The following is an 8,019-nucleotide window of genomic DNA, read 5'->3' on the forward strand; positions in this document are numbered from 1 at the left end:
TCTGTGTTCGTCCACTTAACCAATTACAGATCCACCTCACCGTAGTTTTGCCTCGCCCACATTGGACTCGTTTCCTTGCCAGAAGGTCATGGGGGACCTTGTCAAAGAAGGCCTTACTGAAATCCAGACGCGCTCCATCCACGGCATCATTCCCCGCATCTACCCAGCTTGTAGCTCTATCGAAGAAAGAGATCAGATGAGTCTGGCATGACTTGTTTTTGATAAATCCATGTTGACTATTAGCGATGACTGCATTTGTTTCTAAGTGTTTGCAGACCGCTTCCTTAACAATCTTTTCCAGAATCTTGCCCGGTATCGACGTAACTTCCATGGCTCCTTGCTACGGAGTCCTGGGGGTTGTATTTTCATAAAGGCTGCAGCCTTTTCTGCCCAAGACTGTTGGAACCTCGCCAAACTACAAATCCCAGGATTCCATAGCAGTTGAAGAAGTGCATTCAAATCATCCTGTAGTGCAAGTTGGCTGGAAAGATCTGGAGGCTGCAGCAGCAAAGAAAAAAGAGGTGACTAAGGGTGCATCTGCACTGCAGAATGAATGCAGTTCGGCATTGCTTTAACTGCCCCACTTCCTTGCTATGGGGTCTTGGGAATTTGAGTTTTGCAAAGAATCCTGGGAGTTCTCATTTTGTAATATTATTTCCTATTGATGGGGAGAAATTGGAAATATAGATATTTATTTATGTATAAATTGTATGTACTTTACAAGCATCGAAATGTATAGAAAAATCAAGTTCTCTCTGTATCAGAAACCCAAGCTGACAGGACAAGCAAGCTGTGTCCAGGCACAGTAAGAGGGAGGTGAACATTCCAGGGGGGAGATAAACCCGTCCTAGTAGCAACAGAGACTGGTACAACATAGCCCAGCATCTTCCTTCTAAGTAAGGAGCCTATCTCTCCCTCCTGACAGGTCAAAGTAGGCCCCTTGATTGATGAATGTAAGCTGCAAGCTGTATGCTGCTCTTTAGAAAGAAATACAGAGACATGGCTTTTGTATGTTGGAAGATAGAATTTGATATTCCTATGATGCTAAAGTAACGCAGAGAATGATGTCAATGTATGTAGAAGCATGTTTCTTTGTTTGCCTGCATTTGAAGTGTATAAAAGGCAGTCAATGCCTTTATTGGGCACTCTGGTTGCTTTTGGACACAGCTCCACTCCAGGGTCCCAGCTGGAAATAAAACCATACTTTTTCAGACCTCAGGAACTCTCTTTGTCTCTTTTCCTCAAACCTTCTCCCTGCCATTTCACTATATTTCTACCCCGCCTTCTCACCCCCTTCTCACAATATGTTTTCAGATCATCTATTTTTACTTCTCGTGTCATGATTTCCACCTGGTGGTCCTCTGAAAAACAGATAGATAAATGATACGAGGGTTGAATGAAAAGTAATGCCTCCACCTTCATAACTTCTCAACAGATGACAGTATTGGTATGCAGTAGGTACTAGCTTGTTCAATAGACTCTCCTCTACAGTTCCATTTTAACGGGAAGGCTTAGCATTGAACGGTTGTGTTGTTAAAGTGTGGAATTCTGCGCAGATGGTCGATCAATGCGACTTAAGCAATGTACAGTCTTTGAATTCTTGACAGCAGAAGGTGTCGCCCCAAAGGAGATTCCATGAGGACTCCAAGGTCTTTTTTGCATGTCCTGCTCTCGAGCCAGGCCTCGTCCCCCATTCTGTATCTTTGCATTTCGTTTTTTCTGCCTAAGTGGAGTCTCTTGCATTTGTCCCCATTGAGCTTCATTTTGTTAGTACTGGCCAATCATCTCTCTAATCTGCTAAGATCATTTTGCATCCTTCTGTGGTGGAAGTTGTCATAAATCTAACCTTTTGCCGACTAGGCCGAAGCCTAAGAATCAGTTAGCTGACATCTTGAGAGAGGCAAGGAGGCCATAGGGAGGAGTCAGCCGACTCCCGATTGGTTACAGCAATAAGGGGAGAAGTTGGTTGTGAGAGGGAAAAAGCCTGTCACTTTTGACAAGGGAGAGAAAAGGGATTTTAACATCACAGAGGGTAGAAGGATTTTAAGGAGAGGGAGCTGAGTAGGAATTAGACAGAGGAAAGAAAGCTTTTGGAGTGTGACTTTCAGTTGGGGAATAAGGAAGGGCAAAGGCTTTTAGATTACTGTACTTGGAGGGTCAGTAAGGAAGATTTGTTCACTTGTATTTAGGCATAGTACAAGGGAGCTTATTGCCCTGAGGAGTAGATTAGAGAAAAGTCTAATTGCTCTGTGAGACAGTCAGGGAGACTGATCTCAGGGACATACTGTTTCAAAAGAAGTTGAACAGTGTGGTTAAGGGAACTCACAGCAAGCGAAAGCTACATCCTTAGTAGGAACTATCTGTCTAACCAGCTAAGCCTCAGTAACTGAATTACGCTTGTGTACCACTCACTATATGAGTTGACATATTCTTAAAGTTTAATAAACCTGTTTCTAGTTCACTTTAACTGGTGTCTGCCTCAGTCTGTCAAACTCATTGTAACTAAGCCAGCCTAAAAAAACCTATTTACAGTCCAGTCAGCGAGTAAAGCAGCTAATAAAGAAGAACCAAGAGCTTGAGCGCAATTTACCTAAAACGCATTCACACCTTTGTTTCCTCAGACAATATAATTGAGGTGGTGGCGGCGGAAACTACCAAAATCATTTGGTCGTTAATATCTTTATCACAGTTGGTCACTTAATAATATGGCAGTGGTGGGATAGAAAGTCTTTTCCCCCCTGCCAACGCTTGGTTGGTCACTATAGGTTGTTATAGAGGTCTTTAAGCAGAGGCTGGATGGCCATCTGTCGGGAGGGTTTGCATTCCAAAAGCCACCCGAGGGGTTGGACTGGATGGCTTTTGGGGACCCCTTCCATTTCTTTGGCTCTGTGTTTGTATGATTCTAGGGGCAGCTCGGAGGACCATTGTAAGCAGCAAAAGACAACCCAAGAAGCCCCGAAGAGGGACCTTATTCATCCCGAATCCCTTTTCGTCACCTTCTTATTTTTAGCCGCCTCGAAACAGCATAGTCTTATAAAGATTTCATCAGTGGCATTTGGGAAAGGGCCTTTGTGGCTCTGCAGGGCGGATGCAAAGCCCGGGGACGGGGACACGGAGGCTTTTCTCTCTAAATGGCTGCCTGGCTGTGAACGCCGGCCTCATGATTTATTCACTTGCTTCTCCGATCTGCGAACGAGTGTCCGGCGATGAGCCAGCCGCTCTTTTCCTTCTCCTTCCTTCGCATCTTGCTGCAAATTGGATTTTAAAACTGGGAAGTTCAAGATGTATTGTGGAGGGAACCTCAAACTAAGGCCAGGAGGGTTCTGGACTGGAGTCAGGTGCAAAACTTGGTTGCTATCTCACATCTACACTGCCATATAACAAGTTTCAAACTGCATTATATTTTCATCTGCATTATATTTTCATCTATATTTTCATTCATAGAGTTTCATCTATGCTGATGATCGTGCCATTACCGATCAAGCAGGGAGCTTTGAGACGGTAGAACAGAAGCTCTCCGAAGCTCTAGGTGCTCTGACTACCTATTACAGGGAAAACCAGCTGATCCTTAATCCATCTAAAACACAGACATGTGCTTTTCATCTCAAGAACAGACAAGCATCCCGAACTCTGAGGATTATTACCTGGGAAGGAATTCCACGGGAGCACTGCAGAGCACCCAAATATCTGGGAGGAGTCACTCTGGACCGTGCTCTGACCTACAAGAAGCACTGCCTGAACATCAAGCAAAAAGTGGGTGCTAGAAACAATATCATACAAAAGCTGACTGGCACAACCTGCGGATCACAACCAGACACAGTGAAGACATCTGCTCTTGCACTATGCTACTCTGCTGCTGAGTATGCATGCCCAGTGTGGAACACATCTCACCACACTAAAACAGTAGATGTGGCTCTTAATGAGACATGCCGCATTATCACGGGGTGTCTGCGCCCTACACCACTGGAGGAATCACACTGCTTAGCCGGTATTGCACCACCTGACATCCGCCGGGAAGTAGCAGCCAATGGTGAAAGGACCAAGGCAGAGACATCTCCAGCTCATCCCCTGTTTGGGTATCAGCCAGCACGTCAATGACTTAAACCAAGAAATAGTTTTCTAAGATCTACAGAGACACTCGCTGGAACACCCCAGTAAGCGAGAGTCCAAAAGTGGCAGGCTCAAACCCAGAATCTCAATCAATGGCTGATACCAAATGAGAGACTCTCCCCTGGGCACTCAGAAGACTGGGCGACTTGGAAGGCGCTGAACAGATTGCGCTCTGGCACCACGAGATGCAGAGCCAACCTTCAGAAATGGGGCCACAAAGTGGAATCCACGACATGCGAGTGCGGAGAAGAAGAGCAAACCACTGACCACCTGCTGCAATGCACCCTGAGCCCAGCCACATGCACAAGGGAGGACCTTCTTGCAGCAACACCAGAGGCACTCCCAGTGGCCAGATACTGCTCAAAGGACATTTAATCAACTACCAAACTCACACATTTTGTATTTTCTCTGTTTGTTTGCTTTGTTCTGTTAGAAATGTAATATAATGGACTGGTTGCCCTGACACGATAAATAAAATAAATAAATATTTTGGACAGAAGTCAAACTTGAAAGCTCTTATCTACCCAGAGTCCCCCCTTCCTTTTCTCTGATGTCTTTTCTCCTTCTAACAATTAAACATCACCTGGCTGTGTTCTTGAGAAAGTCTAAAACAATTCAAGCTGTCACAGCGATTTAAGGATGAAGACATGTCAAGATGTGACGCAATAAACATGTGCCTAGGGGCGGCTCAACCCATTACGCAAAGTAAGCATTCGCGGTATAGTTGATTTTGCCCAGAGGCGCTCTTGGGGGAAAATAGACCTTGATATATGCGAGTTGTAGGTACTGGGATGTATAGTTCACCTACAAAGAGCATTCTGAACTCCACCAATGATGGAATTGAACCAAACATGGCACACAGGACTCCCACGACAAACTGAAAATACTGGAAGGGTTTGGTGGGCATTGACCTTCAGTTTGGGAGTTGTAGTTCCCAACTGTAATGACCAATGTAAGGTACAGTGTCCCTCTCATAGGAACCTGCATTGTATAAATTATGTGAGAGGAAGCCACAGGGAAGAGGCAGCAAGCTTGTTTTCTGCTTCCTTGGAGACTAGGACGCGGAACAATGGCTCCAAACTACAAGAGAGGAGATTCCATCTGAACATGAGGAAGAACTTCCTGACTGTGAGAGCCGTTCAGCAGTGGAACTCTCTGCCCCGGAGTGTGGTGGAGGCTCCTTCTTTGGAGGCTTTTAAGCAGAGGCTGGGTGGCCATCTGTCAGGGGTGATTTGAATGCAATATTCCTGCTTCTTGGCAGAATGGGGTTGGACTGGATGGCCCAGGAGGTCTCTTCCAACTCTTTGATTCTAGGATTCTATGATAAGCATTTGAATTAAAATTACCATATTGAATTCAAATCTGATTTTTAAAATTTATTTGGTGTGTCTTATACGTCTTATACGGCGAGTATATCCCAAACTCTATATTTTAACTGGAAAAGTTGGGGGTCGTCTTATACGCCCAGTCGTCTTATATGCCAGCATATACGGCACTCACATTTGCATGTTTTTGAACTGCTAGGTTGGCAGAAGCTGGGGCTAACAGCAGGAGCTCACCTCACTCCCTGGATTCGAACCTGTGACCTTTCGGTCAGCAAGCTCAGCAGCTCAGCGGTTTAATCCATGGTGACACCAGGGGATCCTAGACACAGAATATTATTTCAGAACACTCTGACAACCATCATGCCCAGCTACACAGAGAAGCCACCAAAGAGCATTCTGAACTCCACCAATGATGGAATTGAACCAAACCTGGCTCACAGAACTCCTGTGACCAACAGAAAATACTGGAAGGGTTTGGTGGGCATTGACCTTGAGTCTGAGAGTTGTAGTTCACCTCCATCCAGAGAGCACTAGAGGACTCAAACAATGATGGATCTGGACCAAACTTGGCACAAATACTCAATATGCCCAAATGTGAACACTGGAGGAGTTTGGGGAAAAAACAGACCGTGACATTTGGGTGTTGTAGTTGCTGGGATTTATAGTTTGCCTACAATCAAAGAGCATTCTGAACCCCACCAATGATAGAATTGGGCCAAACTTGGCACACAAAACTCCCATGACTAACAAAAAATACTGGAAGGGTTTGGTGAGCATTGACTTTCAGTTTGGAAGTTGTAGTTCACCTCCATCCAGAGAGCACTGTGGACTCAAACAATGATGGATCTGGACCAAACTTAGCACAAATACTCAATATGCCCAAATATGAACACAGATGGAGTTTGGGAGGAAATAGAGCTTGGCATTTGAGAGTTGTAGTTGCTGGGATTTATAGTTCACCTACAATCAAAGACCATTCTGAACCTCACAAATGATGGAATTGGGACAAACTTCCCATACAGAACCCCCATGACCAACAGAAAATACTGGAAGGGTTTGGTGGGCATTGACCTTCAGTTTGGAACTTGTAGTTCACCTTTATCCAGACAGCACTGTGGACTCAAACAATGATGAATCTGGACCAAACTTGGCATAAATACTCAATATGCCCAAATGTGAACACTGGAGGAGTTTGGGGGAAAACAGACCTTGACATTTGGGAGTTGTGGTTGCTGGGATTTATAGTTTGCATACAATCAAAGAGCATTCTGAACTCCACCAATGATGGAATTGAACCAAACTTGGCACACAAAATTCCCATGATGAACAAAAAATACTGGAAGGATTTGATGGGCATTGACCTTGAGTTTGGGAGTTGTAGTTCACCTGCATCCAGACAGCACTGTGGACTCAAACAATGATGGATCTGGACCAAACTTGGCACAAATACTCAATATGCCCAAATATGAACACAGATGGAGTTTGGGAGGAAATATATTATATTTGCTGTTAATAGGGAAGTAAATATTTAGCCTTGTATAGCAATTGCTTTTAGGCTTTATAACTTCATTTTTTCCCCCACTTCCATCCAGAGAGCACTGTGGACTCAAACAATGATGGATCTGGACCAAACTTGGCACAAGCACTCAATATGCCCAAATATGAACACAGATGGAGTTTGGGAGGAAATAGAGCTTGGCATTTGGGAGTTGTAGTTGCTGGGATTTATAGTTCGCCTACAATCAAAGAACATTCTGAACTCCACCAATGATGGAATTGAGCCAAACTTGACACACAAAACTCCCATGACTAACAAAAAATACTGGAAGGGTTTGGTGGGCATTGACCTTGAGTTTTGGAGTTGTAGTTCACCTACATCCAGAGGAATGGGAGGAATGGGAAACCAGCTTGAAATCATCTGGATAAGAATCAAGGGAACTGGGACCCAAAAAGATGTCGTTGTAGGCGTCTACTACAGACCCCCAAGCCAGGAGGAAGATCTTGATGAAGTCTTCTGCCAACAGTTGACCAAACAGGCACAGAAAAGAGATGTAGTAGTCATGGGCGATTTCAACTATCCTGATATTTGCTGGAAAACAAACTCGGCCAAGAGTACAAGGTCCAACAAATTCCTCGCTTGCCTTGCAGACAATTTCATGGTCCAGAAGGTAGAAGAGGCAACAAGGGGATTGGCTACTCTTGATCTCATCCTAACAAATGCGGAGGACCTGATCGATGCGGTCGAAGTGGTAGGATCCTTAGGGGCAAGTGACCATGTGCTCCTGCAATTTGAGGTACAAAGGAAGGCCGAAACTAAGACAAGTCAAACCCGCATTTTGGACTTTAGGAGAGCTGATTTCCAAAAAATGAAGGAAACACTGAGCAGCATTCAGTGGACACAGATACTAAAAGACAAGGGAGCTACGGATGGATGGGAATTTCTCAAGAGTGAAATACTCAAGGCGCAATTGCAAACCGTGCCAACAAAGAGAAAAAATAGGACAAGTGCAAAGAAGCCAGAATGGATGTCCAAAGAACTTCTAACTGTGCTCAGACACAAAAGAGACATGCACAAGAAGTGGAA

The sequence above is a fragment of the Anolis sagrei genome, chromosome 3 (assembly GCF_037176765.1).
Source record: "Anolis sagrei isolate rAnoSag1 chromosome 3, rAnoSag1.mat, whole genome shotgun sequence".
Taxonomy (NCBI): Eukaryota; Metazoa; Chordata; class Lepidosauria; order Squamata; family Dactyloidae; genus Anolis; species Anolis sagrei.